The sequence below is a fragment of the Crocodylus siamensis genome, chromosome 9, assembly GCF_052110815.1.
Source record: "Crocodylus siamensis isolate JL-2025a chromosome 9, ASM5211081v1, whole genome shotgun sequence".
NCBI classification, from domain to species: domain Eukaryota; kingdom Metazoa; phylum Chordata; order Crocodylia; family Crocodylidae; genus Crocodylus; species Crocodylus siamensis.
Window position 1 is genome coordinate 1,248,137 of NC_143403.1, and position 21,472 is coordinate 1,269,608.

At 41.4% G+C, this 21,472-nt stretch overlaps 1 protein-coding gene across 5 annotated transcripts in view; it reads right to left on the reverse strand.

The window, feature by feature from the left end:
- The window catches only part of ZFHX3 (zinc finger homeobox 3), an 832,685-nt gene that overhangs the window by 724,568 nt on the left and 86,645 nt on the right, over window positions 1–21,472 (reverse strand). The window contains exon 1 of one of the 5 annotated variants that reach the window (XM_090063361.1): window positions 8,039–8,234. The exons of 1 other annotated variant lie outside the window; for it this stretch is intronic. The gene's annotated coding sequence lies outside the window, so the exon portion shown is untranslated. Of the gene's footprint in view, window positions 1–8,038; window positions 8,235–21,472 lie in introns of those variants that run through there. 3 more of the 5 variants (XM_090063365.1, XM_090063364.1, XM_090063357.1) reach the window with 3 other exon arrangements.

The following is a 21,472-nucleotide window of genomic DNA, read 5'->3' on the forward strand; positions in this document are numbered from 1 at the left end:
GACAACAAGGTGATCAGGAACAGCCAACATAGATTCATCAAGAGCAAGTCATGTTTGACCAACCAGATTTACTTTTACAAGGTGATTGGCTTTGTGGATGTGTGGATAGCAGCTGAGGTGACCTTAGCAAGGCTTTCAACAATGCCTGAATCTACAACATTCTCATCAGTAAGCCGAGGAAATGCAGTCTAGACTACAGGTCAGCAACATTTTTGGTCACTGCCAAAAACACCCGCAACCTCAACTTGTAAGAAGTTGGTATGCCAGGTGCAGATGGCAAGGGACCCGATCCTTGTGGAGGCACGTGGAGCCCAACTGAGACACAGAAACAGCAAAGGCAGCATGTCTGACTGCATTACATTATATAGGTAAGCATGCCCCTTCTGCTTTAGCTCTTCTGGGTTCAGCTCATAAATAAGGGTGCAATTACAGTGGTAATATAATATTCATAATATATTTATATTACTTTTTTTAATGGGGTGCCATAAAATTGAGAACTTGTGGAGGGGTGCCCTGTATCTAAAAAGGTTGAGAACCATTGACTTAGACCAGGGTTCTCAATCCCCAGGCCATGGCCAGGTACCAGGCCGCAGCGGGTCAGCTGCTGGACCAACAAACGGCAGCCTGGCAAACCACGGCCCCCCAGAGCTGGGAGGAGAGGCCATGGCTCTTTCTGCAGGGCTCGCAGCAGCACTGGGTTTGCCCCCTGCCCTGGGGTGGGGAGTATCCTTACCTATCTTCTAGCCAGAAATTCCAGCCACAGTCAGCTGCAACTGCTGGGCTGCGGTTTGCCGGGCTGCAGCATAAAACTTTGGGAACCCCTGACCTAGACCAGCCCCAACACATATTTGTCCAAGCTGTTCTTAAAAAACTCCAGTGAAGGAGATTCCATAGTGTCCCAACACAGTTTGTTCAAGAGACCCATAACCCAAACAGCCAGAAAGGTTTTCCTAATATTTGAATTACATATTTTGAGGCAAGTTAAGATGCAATTTCTACCATTTTAATTCTATAGAGGTAGTAGAAAACTTTCTGCTTCTCATATAATACACACGTGCCCTCTAAACCAGTGGTTTTCAACCATTATTCATTCGCAGACTCCTAAAAAATTTCAAATGAAGTGGGTGGAACCCTCTGGAAATTTTGAATGGAGGTGCAGAGCCCTTTGAATTGTAAAGTGTGGGTATTCACATACTTTTGATTGATCATAGACATCTTTTGCAGAGCCCTTAGACAGTCCATGGACCACAGGTTGAAAACCACTGCTTTAAACAATACAACACTGATGCTTACGGTTAAGCACAGATGAATGCCTAGACTTTTCATGACCATGGTCATGAGACATGTTGGTATCCATCACCAATGGGGATCTAAGAAAGAGTCCTAGAAACACAATTTAAAATGTATATTTATGTCAGAGAAGGCAAGTTTCCCCTGCTTAGCTAGACCTGTAAGGGGGCCCTGGAAGACTCCTATAGAAAACAGTGAGGCCCAACCACTGAGAAAGTCTTTTACCTACGTGCCCAACCACTGAGAAAGTCTTTTACCTACGTGCCCAACCACTGAGAAAGTCTTTTACCTACGTGCCCAACCACTGAGAAAGTCTTTTACCTACGTGCCCACAGATGCATCTACAATGCACACCTTAGTGCCACGTAGAAGTACCTGAGATAGCTATACACAAGCTAGCAGTGGAGTTATGCAGGGTAAATTACATCGGCCTGAATGCCAAGCTAACACAGGGTGTGCCCACACACTGACACCGGTGTAACTCTCAGCCTGCACACTGATAAAAGTTACATTCGTGCCCTAATTGTATGGCTTGACCAGCTCGGGGAAGGCAGTGGCCAACAACACTAAACACTCCTCCAGTGCCTGACCGCAAGGTGGCAAAAGACCTTGTAACAGCCTGCTTGAACTGAACACACATCCTGCATGCCCTGCACATTCAAAACAGTGGATATACATTGTGTGCTCACACCCACAGCTATGCTGCTTCCAACACACAATCTAGCTCATTCAGAACCACCTCGGATATCTCTACGTGGCAGTGCAGCAAGGGTTTGTCTCAGTGGTTGGTTGGAAAATGATGCAAAAAAGGGGAATCAGAAAAGAAAATTGTGAAAGAGAGGGAACTTCCACAGTGGGTGTGCACTCCATCCTAATCAAAATGCAACAAGCCTGCTGATTCACAGAGTAAATAAAATGTTGGAGGAATAGGTACACCTACTGTTGGCGTAAAGCTGGCAGGAACTGAGGAGTGCACGAGTCAGACAGAGACATCTGTTAGAGACTGTGGTATCTGTGTATCCAATAAACAGTAGGGTGCAAATTAAAACTGAATGAGAAAAGGGACAGGATAAGAACACAGAGATTAAATTTTGTACAATCAGCAGGGTAACATATTAAGGAGTTAAATAGAAGCAGACACCTAGTCAAGAATAAAAACCATATTATGTCTATATCCAATACAAATAGGTTAAAAACAAATAAAAACTAGAATGACTTGAAAAGAAAGAGAACCTTGATATAACAGCATCAAAAAAAACAATGGGATACTGCAATATTTGTTAAAAGACTTGTTAAGAAGGTTCCTGGTAATGTGGGGCCCCTGCAGGACACCAGAGGAAATTTGGTCGTCACACCAGACAACAAAGCCAACATGTTTAACGATTTCTTTGCCTTCATCTTCCTAAGCAGGGACCGGAACAGCCACCCCCTCCTGGGCCCTCCTCAGGCCCCAGGGGAGGCATACCTAGGCCAAGGGTTAGTGAGGAACTAGTTAGGGAGCTTCTGGAGGGATTGGATGTATTCAGGTCAGCCGGTCCAGATGATCTCCACCCTAGAGTACTAAAGGAATTGGCTGAGGTCATTGTAGGACCCCTGGCACGGCTTTACAAGCACTCGTGGTGCTCTGGTGTGGTGCCAGAGCACTGGAAGAGGGCCAATGTCGTTTCCATCTTCAAAAAGGGGAAGAAGGAGGACCCGGGAAACTATAGACCAGTTAGTCTTACCTCAATCCTAGGCAAGCTGTTCGAGAAAATTATTCTGGCACACATCCACGAGGGGCCAGCAGGGGATTTCATGCTTAGGGGCAACCAACACGGGTTCATCAGCGGCAGGTCCTGTCAGACCAACCTGGTGGCCTTCTATGATCAGATCACCAAATCATTAGATGCAGGGGTAGCAGTGGACATCGTCTTCCTGGACTTTCGGAAGGCTTTTGACATTGTCTCTCACCCCGTTCTCATTAAGAAACTGGAGGACTGTGGTGTCAACACCCACACAGTCAAATGGGTCACCAACTGGCTGGAGGGCCGCACCCAGAGAGCGGTAGTGGATGGGTCATTTTCAACCTGGAGGGATGTGGGCAGTGGGGTTCCCCAGGGCTCGGTCCTCAGGCCCGCACTGTTCAACATCTTCATCACTGACTTGGACGAGGGGGTAAAAAGCACCCTGTTCAAATTTGCTGATGACACTAAGATGTGGGGGGACGTGGGCACGCTAGAAGGTAGGAATAGGCTGCACTCGGACCTAGACAGGTTACGGGGTGGGCGGATAAGAATAGGATGGGATTCAACACCGACAAGTGCAAAGTGATGCACCTGGGGAGGAACAACCGGCACCATACCTACAGGCTGGGGAACTCCCTTCTTGTCAGTGCAGAGGTGGAAAAGGATCTTGGAGTCATCATTGATGCCAAGATGAACATGGGCCAGCAGTGTGGGGACACAGTCAGGAAGGCCAACCGTACCTTATCATGCATCCACAGATACATCTCAAGCAGGTCCAGGGAGGTGATCCTCCCCCTCTGTGCGGCACTGGTCAGGCCACAGCTGGAGTACTGCATCCAGTTCTGGGCGCCGCACTTCAAGAGGGATGTGGACAACATGGAGAGGGTCCAGAGGAAGGCCACTCACATGATTAGGGGGCAGCAGGGCAGGCCCTACGAGGAGAGGCTACGGGACCTGAACCTGTTCAGCCTCCAAAAGAGAAGGCTGAGGGGGGATCTAGTGGCCTGTTACAGACTAGTCAGGGGGGACCAGCAGGCACTGGGGGAATCCCTGTTCCCCCGAGCACTGCCAGGAGTGACCAGGAATAACAGTCCAAGCTGGCAGAGGGGAGATTTATGCTAGATATCAGGAGGCATGACTTCACGATCAGGGCAGCTAGGATCTGGAACCAACTTCCAAGAGAAGTGATGCTGGCTCCTACCCTGGGGGTCTTTAAGAGGAGGTTAGATGAACACCTTGCTGGGGTCATTTGACCCCAGTAATCCTTCCTGCCATGGCAGGGGGTCGGACTAGATGATCTACTCAGGTCCCTTCTGACCCTAGAAACTATGAAAACTACGTGGGACAGACTAAGCTAGAGAAAGGTGAGGTAGTAACGCTATAAATATAGCTAGTCTAATTCTTCTGAAGAAAAATTCTAATTAGAGAAGACCACAAAGGTACAAAATAGTAAGAAGAGGGATTTCAACTGCTCAGATATAATCTGGGCAAACAGCCCAATGGGACAAAGTTTAGAGATCCAATTTCTAGATAGTTTTAGCAATTCCTTCTTAAAGACCTAATTCTAGAGCAGGGGTGGGTAATTATTATTTCGAGTGGAGGACCGTTTAATGAGGTTTGGTGAGCTGGTGAGGACTGCATGGGTAGCAGTTGCTCTGCCCCCTGTCACCATCTTGGAACCAAAAGTCCCACCCCCTATGCAGCTCTAGCCAGCAGTGCACATCGTGGAAGGGGAGCAGCCCCTGCTTGGCCATCTCTATCACCAGAGCTCCTCACCAAACATGGGCAACCCCCACACTCATGCACCAGGCACTGGAACCGGCTGCCTTCACCATTCCCTGCTGCACAGGTCCTGGGACTTCACAGGAAAGCAGGACCCAGTGCTCCCCTCTACTTCCAGGGACCTGTGTGGCAGGGAGCAGTGAAGGCAGCCGGCTCCAGTGCATGGAGCTTCCCTCTGATGGAACCATGAGTTCGGGGGCAGCACGTGGGCAGCAGGGAGCATCAGTGATATAAGTGGCCTGGCAGGGCTGCACCCCTTTTCATAACCACGACCCTTGCCACAACATGCAGTGCTGGTCACACCCATGTGCCGCCAAGCACCAGCACCAGGCACAAGTGTCCTGAGCACCCCTTCCTGCCACTGCTGCCTGCCAGAGCTATGTGCAATGCGGGGTAAGTGTCGGAGGGTCCCATGGTAAGGGACAGTGCTGCACACACAGGAGGAGGGGTAAGTTAAGTGGGGGCCCACCTGAGGTGGCACTTACCTGCTGGGGAGGCGCACCTCCAGATATTTTTTTTCTCCCTCTGCCTCGATCTACAACCCACTTCCCTCCCCACAAACTTACCTGCTGGGCAGGGGGGAAGAAAAGGGGGTGGCAGCAGCACACAGCAGATCTTGGGTTGCTTTTAAATGCTAAAGGTGATCTCCTACTTAAAAAGGTTGGAGACCACTGAAGTAGTGTCTGCTTTAGTTTAGTCTGTAGCTACATTACGTTCAGATACCAGAGTCCCCAGTTCAATTTTATATCAGGATGGGGGCTGCTTGGGGGTTCCCCTGCCCCACACACCTGGGTACTGGAGCCTGGGGGGGGCAAAGGGTTGGGAGTGAGGGTCAGGACTGGCCATTGATGGTACAAAAAGGTTGAGAACCACTGCGCTAAGCTTAGACTCAAGAAAGGGCAATTGATGCCCAAAGATTGTCCACTAGCTCTTCTAACCAAATAAAAATAAACAGTATCATAAAAAATCTTTATCTCCCCTAAGCCAATTATTTAATTTTAAACAATTAAAGCCAAATTCTTAAGATTAAAGTTAAAGAGTTTTATCCAGTCTGTTGCTGTATAGCCTAAAAGGAAAACAATTCTCTTCAATATATTTTCTAGGAATTAATAACCAATTTGTGGATTGCACTAGTCCAGTTTTACACTTCACAAATTTAAGTAAATTGACACTAGAACTAAACTGAAGTAACACTAGTGAATTAGGCCTTAAAAGCATCTAAGATAAGCCTTTAGGTCTCTTGCAGGTGCTTCTATAGGCACACTCAACTACACAATGGGCTTCCACACCTCCAAGGTACACACATATGGACTGACAAACATATACCGGCTCCCTAAATACATACTGAAAAGCAGTGGAAAATTATTTCTTTTTAAAGTCTTATGATAACCTACAGTGAATTAGTGCATGATAAATTGTATTATGGCAGCTTTCTAAGTAAACAGTAAGATTTACTGTCTACTCTTTCTATATCATTCATTACATACAAGTTGGGAACATTCATACTACATGCACACATAGCAACTTATATTTAGGACATTTCAAACATACAAAATGGTGCATTTGGGAATAGTTTCATAATCTGAAGGTTATTTCTAATTAACTAAATCCTCCTCATTTGCACTTCTTAACCAGCTCTCCACCACATTTGCAAATAAAAAACATATTACATTCCAATCATCTAACAATATTTCCATTAGCTACAGTAAATACTTTGCAGTTTCGTTACCAATCAGCTCCCTATAGAGTTATGGGTTACAAGTTTAATCAGTTTCATTTCCATATCCAGCTGAAGTGTATTAGAACGTCACCAGTGCTCATTACACTTTACTGCATAACAAACACAGATGTCTGTTTTTCCAGACCCTCTTAACCTTGACCTATACATGGAGAGCATTGGAATAGCAGAGTGATAAAACACAGGTTGAGTTCACTTGGTTAATATTTGAACTACAGAATAGTTTATCTGGAAATAAGACTTGATCATAGCGTCACAAGGAAGAGGTACATTTTCTTTTAGCTACATCAAACGTGTTACTTATGAATATAGGATCTGCCATACTGGATTAGAAATGAACCCATAATGGACAATCAAGGCATAAGATGCCACAGGGAAATTTTCTTCTCCACTTCAGGTGTGGAACGTGAGGGTTTGCATACCTTTTAATGTTTATCTTATTTAATAGGTCTAATCTTTTTTTTTTAAACTTGCTAAACTCATGACCTCAATAAAAGCATTTTATGGCAGCAAGACCCACAGATCAATTAAGCATAATCCGTTTATGTGTTTCAAACAGGTTGTCTTTGAATTAAAGTTTTAGACCCATTATTTTATTATTGTTATGCTTTGTGCGTGTATATTATGGTAATTTCTAAGTCTTTTCCACATGCAGGCTATGGAATATGCAGGGGGGAGCCAACTGAGACATCCAAGGAAGAACTCAAGAGAAGCCGTACTAATAAGGTCCCTACAAGGGCCCTGTGGGGGCCCAAGAGGAAAGTATATGAATAACTCTGACGGAAAATGAAAAAAAGATTTTAAGGCTGAAGGAGTTGCTGAGACCCTGCGGTAAAGTGAGAACCTGGGCAGGCATGCAAGTTAGGTATTTTTACACCCGTTACACCTGCATTAACAAGAGCGAAAAAGCAGCTTTCATGAATCCGAAGGTTCACACTTACCCAGGACAGATGGATGAATTCCAGGGGATGAAGAACTGGAACAAAGACTAAAGGTTTCCCACCCCGCTCCCTATCAGTTTAATTTAAGTTAGTTCAGTTTTAGGATGATCATCCTTTTTTTTTTTTTTTTTTTTTTTTTGGGGGGGGGGAGGCGCAGATGAATAAACTACTTGCCAGAAAAGGGAAACAGAGGCAAGGGTTTGATTTAACATCAGAGATGCAGATCTCTCTCACACTTTTTTTTTTTGAAACAGGATATTCAGAACTGAACACAGCACTCCAAATGAGGGCACACCCCACCGATCAATATAACAGTATTAAGTGTTAATCTTTACCCTGTTCTTACTACATATTAAACACCTGTTTTGTTTTCTTGATCCCTGCACTCAATGATTAGATCCCTTTGCTAAGCTATACACAATGATGCCTAAACCTATTTCTTGGGTAGTTGGAGTTAATTTAGAATACAGGGAGATGCATAAGTAGTTCAAATTGTTCTTTGAAACATGTCTCATCTTAGATTTGTCAATGCTGATTTAAATTGCCATAATCATGCTGCTCACCTAGGCTATTTTGAGGTTCTTCACAGTCTTCTCTGTTCTTGACTGACAAATAATGCAGTGTGCTATACAAATTCTGCAGCTTCCCTGTTCATAGCCTTCCACGGGTTGTTAATAAATGTTAAGCATCACCAATCCCTCTATATAGCCCCATCCAAATACAACAATCCAGGTTTTGCTTGATTCAAATGTGATATTCCTACACAACAAAGAAAAGAAAAAAAAATGAAAAAGAAATTGGTTTCCAATCCTTTAACAGAAGTTTTAAGTGTTTTTTTCCAATTGATGTTACATTACATACAGATTTGCATGTGAGCTTTGCTGGTTATTAACTGAACTAGTTGACCCAGGAGTTCTCTTAGTCTTCTCATCCTATGTGCCTAAGTTTCCTCTTCTGTCTGTAAATAAATGGTGTTCCCCAGCATAAAAACTGAGAAACTGTACCATAAGATAACACCTAAAGGAAATCTGCAATTACTTCGGAGGTCTTATTCACTGTAGGTGACTATTTTCCTTTTATACAGTAAAATGCAAAAGGACAAAAGAACAAGAGGAGAGGGTTCAAATTTTCCTCTGAATTTCAAGATCTGAGAAATTCTTAATGGCTTAAATCTTAAAGCACTGCATAAAGAATGAAGGAATGAATGGCAGTGGCATTAAAAAATGTGCATGTACCAGCATTACCAAATCCTAAAAGCACCTATTAAAGCCACAATCTTATCAGTCTGGAGTAGATTAGCCTGGAGTGTGATGTATTAGCAACTCTATTCTGAGAAAAGCAGCTAGATACCTTCCTTGCCTTCATCCTTTAGATGTAACTGATTATTAGGCAGATCAAGAAAAATATTGCAAAATTCTCTTGTTCAGTTCCAGAAGTGTTGAGAAGAGTCAGTACATCGTTTGTGCATGAAAGGACTGAGTCTTCTCTGTGGCCAGAGCTGATTCACAAGTGCTGAACTTACACTGGGCTCAGCACAAAGGAGTTTCTTCCCTCCTTTGCGCAGTTGAGAAGATGTCTAGGATGAAGCTTCCCAAGACTCCAAGGGCTCTTTAGGAGCAAGCACAGGTGCTCTTTTCTCCTCCAGCATTCTCAGGACTTCTGGTCTTTGTGGCTCTGATTCAGCAAAATCTCTTGGCCTCCACCTCTTTACCAATTTAGATAACATCTGTGAGCCATCGGAAACCTGACTCAAGAGCATAACTATGCTAAAAGGACAACATTAAGGAGTCACATTTTCATTAGAAAAATAGGTATTTAGAACCATCTACTGCCTATGTCACACCACCCAAAGTTCCTCTGCTTTTTCCTGCTTTCTCCTTGCCCATACTGCCTTTATGAACCCTTAATGACACCCAAACACTTGCTTTTCACACTTCAGTCATACTGCATGGTCTAAGAGCCTTACATGGCACCTCCCCTCCTGCACTATGAGCCAACAAAAAAATCACTTCTCAGGCAGTGAACACAAATTATTGATGCTATATACATTTTCCTTTTTGCAAGACCTTCAGGAAAAGGTAAATGGAATTAGCTTTCCTGGAGATTTGCTATGAATGATTTTTTCCAACAAAACTTGAAGTAATTAATTTTTTTAAATGTCCATCAAGGTTTTGAAAACACAAAACACTTCAGGCTAAAAGGGTAAAAATAAAATAAAATAAAGGAATAGATTAAAAAAAGATAAAATATTACAAATGGTTCCTTAAACCATGGGGTGTTCTCCTTTTATCATTCTTTTCTTCTCGGGTTAGGAGGTTATTAACCTGTATCCTGGGGCGGAAAGGATGCACATCAATTACATCAATCAAACAGACAAATGAAACTCAAATTAAAAATTTAACACGCACAACCATATACACAACACAGGATTTCTAACAGGAATTTAATCTGAGAAATGAAAAGTAGAGATGCTTTCACAATTTTAGTTCTGATTTACTGTGACAGGAGAAATGCAGCTAGAGATACATAAAGTAACTAAAACAAAAATCCATATAGCAGACTACAATAAAATCCTTCTTCTATCCTAGTCCTGCAAACATTATCGAAACAAATCTATTGTAATTTAATCTACCTGTCCAGTATTTAACAGTGTGAGGAGTACTTAAGGAAGATGGATTTATTTGTATTACTTTTAGCTGGAGAACAGCATTAATATGACTGATAAAACTGAGGACATTAGAACTGAAAGAGGGTGTGGCTAGGCAGCGTTTCTCAACCTGTGGGACACAAGAATATATGAAAGGGTCTCAAACAAACTTTAAAAACGGATTCTCCTTTAAAGAAAAAAAATGTAGGAAACCGTGGCTTTTCCCTTTCAGGCTGGCTGAGTTCAAGCCTGCAAGGGGCTGAATGGGGGTGCCCTGCCCCACACACAGAGCCTGAGGGCAGCAGGTCAGGAGTTAGGGGCATTGGGTCGGGACTGACCATCGATGTGTACAAATGGGTCCTGGTATAAAAGAGGTGGAGAACCACTGGGTTGGTGCACACAGCACTAGGCTAAGAGCCACACATTTTTGAGTTCTACCTTTGGCTCTGCTTCAGAGGAACCTGGTGCACTCTGCAGATCAAACTGTCTGCGATTCAGTACTACCACTATAAAAAGCAGAAAAAGGTTTTGTCTACCCATGTCTTAAGCATCTTATTAAATTCTTAAATTCATAGCATTTTGAGAACCCAAAGTATTACATAGCCTAAGTAGTAATACAATATTTATCTAAAATTTCCAGAACAGAAACGAGTGTACCTACCAATACTTTCCATTGGCCAGGTAGCTGTTCTTTTTAACTCATTATTATAGCCCAAGACCCACCTAGCAAAGAAAACCTAAACTCTGAAGACTTCTTTTAAAAAGTCAGGCAAAAAAGATAGAATATTACTAAAGCAATAGTTGTATAATACTTCTATTTTTCTAGACTTTATCCCTTGAGTCATCTGTCTGTTTAAAAATAATTATTGGAAAGAGAATGTTGAGGTGGATGCATAAGGGAATAAATACCTTATTTTGAAGCTCTCCAGCTGCTGAGCCTTTTTGTCACACTTTTAGACTAGCGTGGAGGAGTATTCTTTTAATGCTATTTGTGTATTTAACGAGTGGTGACAACCTAAATAGCTAACAGACTGAAAAAGAAGGATAAGAAAGATAACTTTTTCTGGTCACATATCCCTCTCTCTCATGCCATTCAACAAAACTTCCAGGTACTGCAGCCCTGTTAAAGGCTCCTGCCATGAAGGCTGCATGAAAAGTCTCTGAGAATTAGGAAACTCTAAATTAAATAGGTTGTCATCTATTACCATAAATCAAAACAGATTTGAAAAGTACTGTTCCACTATTACCTTATTTCAATTGTAATAGCAGAGGATAGAGAAGAGGGGATACAAATTAAAATGCAAAACCAAGATGCTCAAAACAAGAGGTCCAGCTAGTAGACTCTAACCTCAAACACAATAATGGTTTCCACATTAATAAGGTATGTCCACATGGCACAGTGCAGCAGCTTCTCCCCTGGGATAGCATAGGCATGTTTACAATATATCTTCACGGCTATTCAGGCTGCTCTGAGGCTCATACCCATCAACCATGTGAAAGCTGCCATAGTAGCCAGGTGGGCCAAGGAATTCTACCTGTCCCAGTGATCTGGCCACTCTTCAGGGAGTAGATGAGGACTTGGCAAAACAGTAAGACCTCCTAAAAACACGCACCTTAAACTGCATCCTAATCTCACTGGAGACTGACAACAAGAGTTTCTTGATGGAATCTGGCCCTGAAGAGTGACTTTGATATTGCAAAACTATGCAATCTGCTTATTGAAATCAGAAGCTGTCAGTGATGGAAATCACAAACTTTGTCATCACAGAACTGTTGTAGGATGCTCTGTCCATGAAAGCTCAGTGTTGGCAGGCTCTGAAAGAAGATGTCATAAGGTAGACTGAGGAGTCTAGGACAGAAGTTTCATAAAACAGTTTGACCCAAATCAGTTAAGTCTGATACTATATTCAATCAGGTTTATCTTAAACCAGTTTCGGCCATTTTGAAACTGGTTTATGTACGCTGAGTTTCTGTTCTCTTACAGGTTTAAACCACTTTCTGATCACTTGAACTGGTTTACATGTAACTTCTGTCTCTAGCCAATGTCAGTGAAAGAAAACCTGCACAAACCACGTGAAACCAAAACCATGTATTTCTGTGACAAAGTGTGAAAAAACTGAAATGAAGCAGAGGTGTGTCTGACAAAAACAAGAACAAAAAAACCCTTTCCTTTTATCATCAAAAGAACACCATAAGCATGTAGGGGATGGTACATCTGACATCTCAAGCATGAGTTAGACTGATGAGGCTTGTATAATTTTGCTTTGCTCCCTTGCTCATGTTGCTACTTAGGATGGAAGAAACTTTCCAGGTGATGATTAGTGACAACTTTAATCACAAAGTGAGGGCAAAGCTTCACAGAATCATCCTGTAACTTCAACACTTCTTCATTTTCAAGCCTAGGACAATTATTCAGAAACAAATAGGAAACAAAGGCGGCACTACAACAGACTTATGCAGTTTTAATGCTATTTCTGTCTATATAAAATCTTCTGTAATTTGTTTACAACTACCAGATTCAACAACAGTGTGCAAATGCAATCCCATTTATGTTAATGTCCTTTCCCTATTTCTCAGATCAGACTCTGAATAAAAATTAGGTAAATACTTTGTTTTGAAAATATATAAGATGTGAACTTGTTGGAAAAAACTCCAAATGCACTATCCTATCAACCACACTATTTTTTTACTTAATAACCTAAGTGTACTGTTAGTGAAATTACAACCTGCTTGTGACACAATAAACTTACAACAAAATTCATTCTATAAATTATTCAATTCACTGACTACAACTAAGGAGAGAAATATCAGCATGAACAGGTGATTAGCAAGTGAAAGGAAACCCATCTCCAGACTGAAACAATCACTGTCACTTCCATTGAAGTTGCCTAGTGGAGTTTTGTAAAATTACCATTAAGAATACACCTTTAAGGCTTTGTAGTTTCTATAAAAGCATTAAGTACTTGATTTCCGTTAGATTCATTTGTTCTTTATTCAACTGTCTCTTTCTCCTACAAACCATAACTGCTTCAATAAATGTTGGCTTAATCAAGTGTGCATTAAAACAAAAGAATTTAAAGTTCAATAAAAGTGATGAATCAGAAGCTAACTTTCTCCAACCTCTCCACTTACAGTGCAATTGCTATGGGAGTTGAAATTGGTTGAACTAAAGGACATAAAATAGATTTTTGCTACATGATAAGGCAGACCGTCTCGCAGAGGTAATCTAGAATCTGAACAGTCAACATGTGGGCAGGCTTTAAAGCCAGTCAAAGTAAAAATGGCGCCCCTCGTTCTCATCTTTAATATACAGGTACGGTTCAAGGAAACTGGGAAATTCATCATATAACACCTCAAGGTCACTCAGCACTGTATGCAAGAATTTCTGGGCTGCAGGTGGCATCTCCACATCTGTATGTGGGATGCAACACTGTTTCATGAAAACTGACCCTTGCGGACAGCAGTGTAGCACTCAGCTGAGCTACATTTGGGCTGTCCAAATCTAACCTGAACCAAATCTTCCATCTTTCCTTTGGATGTTCAACAATTTAAAATTTGTCTCCTTTTAAATCAGTGTATAAGGTGGCAATCATCTTACAAACTGACAGGTTGACAACTATGTCAGGCTTGACAGGTGCTCCAGTATCATGACTACCTGTTACAAGTTTAAGCAAAATTATTAATCAGTGGAAATATTTTTAACAATCTACCAGTCTAATGAGACATTTTCTTCATATTTTCTGTTGGTTGTTTTCATCTGCCCCAGGCAAATAATAATCATTACGCTGACAGTAGATAAAGCAATGATGAGAATTGACCATGCCTAATACGCCTAACCAGAACTGCAGCAACGAACCAGGATCCATTTAAAAAAAACCCCTTTAACATGTTGAAACAGAGCAAAGAGAAAACATGTCACTGTCCTTTTATTTTAGTTCTTAGAAGAGTTCTTTTTACTGCAGGATTACAACTACCCTCAGGATACTCCATTTGTCTCTCATGAGACAGTCTGTCCACTGAGAAACCCCTACCCAGAAAGCAGTCCCACAATTGAATTTTAAAGCACAATTTTTCTCAAGCAACTTAGCTAAATTTATCTGAATACTCTCTCCACACTGGTTCTTCCTCTTCTGAGCTGTTAAATACAAACAGTAAAAGACATATCTTATTCATTACAAGCATTTATATGGCTCCCATCATCTTTACCTCCTGCTGGGTTTCCTGGTTAGAGAAACTCCAGAAGCCGTATGCATGAATGTAGTTCATTCCCCTGGAAAAAAAATCAAGAAAGATTCTACTAGTTCAAGGAACCAAATTGTTAAGCAAATACAAACACTATGTAGTAAAGCATGCCAAAGTCCAACAGAGCAGCCTACATTCAATTAAAGGGTTACTACCAAATCATACAGCTATGGAGTTTACATTCTCAAAAAGAAGCCATCATTTATAGTGCTGCACAATAACTTTAATATGAGCTCTTCTCACCTGCCCTTCAATGTTCATAAACAATTTAATCGCTGAAGTACCAGTAGCTGCAAGAAAAAAAGGGGTATTCTGTGCTCTTTTACCCTGAAATTTGGTTGGTTCAAGCTAAGATTGTGGTTCTTGAACCATTGGACAAAATGTCTCACCTTTCAAGATTTGAAGTTAACTACCAACATTGAAATAAGTTTTCTAATTCCTTCTCAAAGTCTTTTTTATTTGAAAGTGGTAGTTTACATAATTTATAAGGATAATCACAAATATGCAGAAAGTTATAGACATGTAATGGAGAGACTGACTTGTCCACGATCCAAATGCCATACACCTCATGGAGCTTATGACTTTCCCATAAATCTTGTTCCATGGAAATAACTACTTTCCAACTATTTCTGCTCTCAAACCGGAGGGAACCTTGCGACAAAGTATTAGGTGCTGTCATTCTCCCTAACATTTTTCCATTTGAAGGGTGGAAATTAAAAGGGATGTCTTACGTGATTGTCTGACCATTTCTCCAGTTGGCTGTTTGGTTTATAATGCTAAACTTTTGCCAGCCCATCTGAAAACTGACATAGAGAAATGGTGTTCATTAGAGTAGAAAATCTAAATTAGCACTCTGGAAATTAGACAGAATTAAAAAAAAAAAAAAAAAATCAAGAAGAGGTTCCAAGAATCCAGTTAAATGCCAGCGACAGCAACTTAATTAGCTAAGAAAAAAAAGTATTCCAAATGTTATCAGAAATATGCGAGCCCTCTCCATCATCACCAATAACTGAGCAAGGCTCCCCACTGTCTTTTCTTTACCAACAATGCTCCGGAGAAAATCCTGTCTTTTCAGCTGCATTACAAGAGTGCTACTTTGTGCCAGCAACAGTGCCGAGGTAATAATTTGATAGATGAGGTAAAATATTTTGGGAGTAGCCCAGAACAGGAAGCAAATGAGGGATTTGATGCGTGTCAGGGACTGAAAAATTGTAAGTATAGGAGATGAAAACACAATGGAGAGGTTAACCACAGGAGATATGGGAGACACAAGGGAATGAGGAGATAGGGCTGGAAAATGGAAAGAAAGTTTTCAAGAAAAGGATTCACTTAAGACTACAAACCATTCAGGGCAAAGAACACTCTCTTGGTATTTTCACTGGAATGCCTGCACATTTAAAGACACCCTAAGTTATTAAATAAAACAATAAAGGAATAGGTTTAGAAAAAAGATAACTCCAAATTTTGCAGACTGACTATAGGCCAAAAAAGGATTCTTTTGATTAAAGTTCAAATCCGTATTATCTAAGTGGATTCTTAAGTCATCCAAATTAGTTCTAATAGGGAAGAGAAGGAAGATTACAAATTCATAACCACAGTAACCAGTGATAAGTCTAACTCAGTAGCAGACAGAATCCTGGAGACATGAATAAGGGATGAGATCACAAAACATCTGGAGAAATGTGAGCTGATATAAAAAGTAACCAGCAGAGTCTCATAAAGGGTAAATCTTGTTTGACAAATCTGCTGGAATTTTTTAAGGAGGTAACATAGACACCAGACCGGGGGGGGGGAGGGCATTGAACATAATCTACTTGGATTTTAAAAGGTTATTTGACACATCACAGCACAGCAGCCTAATACATTAAGTATGGTGACTAAAAAGCAGCAATCGAATAGACAAATAAAATGTAGAAGCTAAATAGGCCAAACAATGTTAAGAGGTAATGGCATGGGAAGAGGAAAGTGATGACTGAAGTCTGTGTTGAAGCCAATGCTTGTTTTTCTGTGTACAAGAAGATTAAAAGGAAAACATCATTACATGAGTGTCCAATGCTGTGGACCACACCAAAGTACCGCATGAAGAATGGCAAGTCATGGATTGGAAAAGGATGGCTTTCATTTTCTGTAGGTTTAAGATAAAAAGTTTTAGGGTTACAAAGTATATCCTTCTGGCATTTTCCAAAGACACACAAAATGGAAGAAGCTGAGAAAAATAAATCATGACACTGTTTTCACAATTTATCAAAAGCTACTGAGGCAGATGAAGCACACAATCCAAGTCCAGAGAAATTGTTTTTCTTCTCCCCTGAGCTAGGTTTAGCTGCATTAAATAGACCACGTTTAAACTTGTTTGCCAAACTGAGAGTAGCACACCACGAAGCATATATGGAAGAAAAAGCACAGCGTACAACCCAGGATACATCAGGAAGGTAGGAAAGAGGAGGGAAGAGAACAAATGAGAAACCATCAAGAGCTGACTCGTGTGGAAATGCTAAAAAGAAAAGAATAATGGATAAAAACATTTCAAAGAAGATAATTGAGGTTTTCAAGAAACAAAAGGGAGTGGGCACTTAGCCAGCAAGAACATTAGAACAGAAAACTAGATACGTTCTAGCTTGAGTTGGAAACTGGAACATCAGCAATAGCTTACTAACAGCCCCTAACCTTTTCAGGTGTAGGACCTTATTCGATGCTGCGTTACTCAATTTTTACTGGAAGTAATGGAATGCAACTGGTATAAAACTGGAGTAACAACAGTGAACCAGGTTAATAATAATTAGTACGATAATTTGTTGCCCAGTTTTCCATGGTCTTCCTTTCAAATATGCAACAAAACTATATTTAATTGATAGTGGAGTTTTGCTCTACCTCCTATATAGCTTAAACTGTGTCTGCTTATTCCTCAGAGACTTGAGGAAGGGTACTTCATACCCAAACGATGGTCTGTATCTCTCCCAACTATATAGTTGATCACACACAAAACCCTTCCCTTTCTATACCTTTCATGAGCCTCTCTTCCTTGCTGTCTTATCCTTGGTAAAAGCCAGTTGCTAAAGTTTTTCAGTCACTAATTTCATCCCGTCTTAAAGCCTGATCACCAAAATCAGTGCAAGTCCTTCCACTGACTTTAAATCACACTTTTAGCTATTAGTTGTCCTAGCTTAATACTTCTTTTCCCTTTATACTTACCAAAACCCTTTACACTTAAGTATTTCTGAACAAGTTAGTGTCTAATACTGTGCTGCCTTCTTTTCCTTGCTATTGTATGCTTTCGAAAGGCCTTCGCATTTCTCTGAAGCCTTCTAACACTAACTTACTGTACTTTGCTACCATATTTTTCTTGAGACTACTAGTTGCACCAAGCACTCCTGTTTAGTTGCATTCCATCCTCATTTTCTCACTTCCAGCACTGTTTTTCTTTCATCATGAAGTTTTTCATGGAGCCCTATCAGCCATTTTGCATGTCTTTTATTTTGTTACAGATACTGTACTCTCTCTCCAGCTTTCTCCCCCTGCTGATAGGCCACAAAGGGTACAAAAGTGCATGTTTTGCATTGATGACACACATCTACAGACCCTTCCCAACCCCTGTCCCCCAAACCTATGTGTGGCAATTCTTTTCTGCATAGAAAAACAGTGAGTTCTCTGGATGTAAATACAGCAAGGCATACAAACCTTAAGACCTGCTTCATCTCTACGACATTAGTTTTATGCGCGCATAATGCCACTGATCTCAGAGGGGTTACACCTTCATAAAAGTGAAGGAACATAGTGGTAAATCAAGTCCTAAGTATGTTTATTGTAAGAGGAGGGAGAGCAATAGCAATGCCTATATTTAGGCTGCCTGACGCTTTGCAATATAAAAAATATTTGAAACATGTTGAAGAGCTCTAGTATCTTTAGAGTTTTCAATCAGACTTTGAAATTTGGCAGCTGGGTAGTTATTACAATTATTATTAACCATTTGTACTGCAGCAATTCACAGGAGTCCTGCTTATGGATTAGGACCCCACTGTGCCAGGCACTGTAAAAACACAGAACAAAAGACAACGCCTGCCCAAAGTACGAGACGAGACATAAGAGATGGATACAGACAAATGGTGGATAACAAGGAAACATTGAGACCCGGCATGACTGGTCAGCCCACCAGCTGAGTTTTCAAGATTTTATGCAGGCATTATGGTCAAGGAGATGGACCTGGCAGCTGCCTGCATTATACTGTGGATATTATATGTTCTGTTTGTTATTGTATGGATTGCTAGATAATTATGTCAGGGTCCATTCCAGGAGGGGCCAACTAAATAAGCAAAACAGTTTGGCAATCACTTCTGTTCATTCTCATACATAACAGACAATGCGAATGCCATTCACCATGAAATTTCACCTCTGACCATCCTGGGTACACCTACACAGTGCAAGGCGGAGACATGCCATGCTTGTCCAGTATGCACTAGGTCCCAGACCAGAAGTAATAAAATCATTCAATGCATCACTGTGCTGAGAGGAAGAACTTACCAACACATGTACCATACTACACCGGCATGCTTCCTATTCATGAATCAGTGCTTGGAGAGCACAGCTTGGCACGACCTGGCACCCTACTGATATACCAACTGAGTCCAGTTCCCTGGCTTGCAATGGAGGAAGAGTAAATCCAGGCAGGAAACTAGAACAAAGAACTTACAAAGTGTGCATAAAAATACAGCCTGATGCATGCAAGACAGAAAGGTAAGGACAGCTCTGGAGGAATTGTCCTCCTCTCACTTCCTCCCGAATGCCCAAAGATTGGATGCCTTGAGGAAATTTACCCTGCTTAGGGTCTCTGGCATGGGAAGAAGAGCCTGTAGGTGAGTTAAATGTGCAAGTAGGCTTCTGCTGTTTTAGAACCTTTTTCTCTTGTTCCTACTGTGATTAAACAGTACTTCATTCTGAAAATCCTGTTTCTGGTGGCTGCACTTACCAGCTCCCAAAGGGGAAGTACTGCATGTAGCCAAACCAATATTCTGAGCTGTCATGGTGAGCAGTGCACTCAAGGTACTCCTGCTTTGGGCTTCCGAGCCTGTTCTATGAATGCAAGACTCAACATAAGAAAATAAAATCTGCCATTTACTGGATAAGACCATAGGTCCTTTTTGCAGAGTATCCTGCATCACATAGGCTTGTAGCCGTGTTGATCTAGGGACATAGGCAGACAAGGTTCTTTGGGTAGATGTGATATCTTTTATTAGACCAACTGAATAGCTGGAAAAATTGTTCTTTGCAAGCTTTTGAGCACAAAAGGTCAGAGAAAGCTTGAGATTTTTGCATGAATAGAAGTCAACAGATCTGGAACAAAAAGGTAGCTTTGTAAGCTGTCAGTTTGCAGCTGATGCTGAAGTTCTGTTTGTGGATGCTACTAGCCAGAGCTAACTGGAAAGCAAAGAAAGAGGCCAAGGATAAAGCCCCAGGAACAACCACAGAGAGTTGGAGGAAGATCCTCTAAAGGACTCTACTAAAAAAAGACTTTTCAGAAGGAAGAGGAGAACCTGCAAGATGCAAAGCCATAGAAGTAAAGACAGCAAGATTTCAAGAACAGCAAGATACAGTAATTCACAGTGTCAAAGGGAGCTGACCGATCAAGAAGGAGAGTAGGACACTGGTTCTCAGCTATGGCCAAGAAGAGGTCAATAGAAACTTTTAGAAAAGCAGTTTCAGCTGAGTGCCTGGGGTAGCCTGTAGTGCATTATAAGATGTTCTTTAACATCTGTCTAGCTTAAGTACTCACGTGGCCTTTATTACTGTGAGTACCTGAAAATCCTGATTGTATTTATCTGTATAATACCCCACTGAGGACAGCACAATTATCCCCTTTACACAGAGGCACACAACAGGGGAACGGTTTGCCCGAAAGGAACCCTTGGTAGAACAGGGAATTTTACACAAGTTTCAAGAGTCCCAGGCCAGTGTCCTAAACGCATCCTTTTTTCCTATGATCATATAATGGGATTTCCATCACTGGTCTGATGCAGTACAGCAATTCCAGCAACTCATTATATAGCGTATACAAGATCCATGATCTATGGAATAAAAGTTTTACCTGCACTTGATTGGAACAAGCTGCATAATTCACTCATGGGCTCCACTCATGAATAATTTAGCCATTCTCAATTAAGTTTTTAAAAACATTACATCACAGTACACCATTGATGAATTCTATACATGTCATCCATTAAGACAACAAATTATATTTAAAATGTTCTACAGAGTTTATACATATATTATTCAGATTATTTTTCATAAACTTCCAGCAGACAATTGCCAGGTTGGACGCTCCAATGAACTGACAGGGCTCCCAGCCATGGGAGCAAAGATTGGACTGATTGGAGCTTTCATCCCTAGGAGTGCATGGTTTGCCTCCAGGCCTGGGAGCTCCTATAAACTGACGGGGCCTCCAGCCACAGGTGCAACGATAGTTGGTGCAAGGGGAGCCTGGGGTCATGATCCCAGGTGCACCTGGCACCATCAACATGGCACGATGAAATCTGATGCTACATCCCACAGTTGCACCTCCTGCCATGCACCTGTGGCATGGCAGGAAGCACAATTGTTGGGACCGCACATAAGATCCCATTGTGACTTCTTTTTAATGTCTGTCCATGTCCTGAGTTGGCTCATATTCTGGTTTTTTTCCACATATATTTAGACAGGCAGCTAGAATCTAATCAACATCCATGTTTGCAGTCTGTTTCCAGGAGACCACCTTGGATCATATGGAACTGCTCCTACTCAAGCCTTGCCATGCTGGACAGTGCTTTGAGGCTGCAGAACCTGAGTTCTGGCACTTCATGTGTATTGTGGTCTTAAATTTTCAATTTATATAATGTTGTTTTAACACAAGTTTAAAAAAATGTAATTTCCTTTTTTTTTAATGTAAAGGTAATCACCAGTTCTTTTATACAACCAGCAATTCTTCATCAAACATTATCAACTCAGGCTTAACACCTGAGTCTTCAGTATCATGGAGCAGCTGAAACTACAGAAATAAACTACATTAACTAGCAGCTGGAGAAGGCTGTTTTTCCAAGAGGAAAAATTAGGTGGTGGGTTTATGTGCTAAGACTGAACA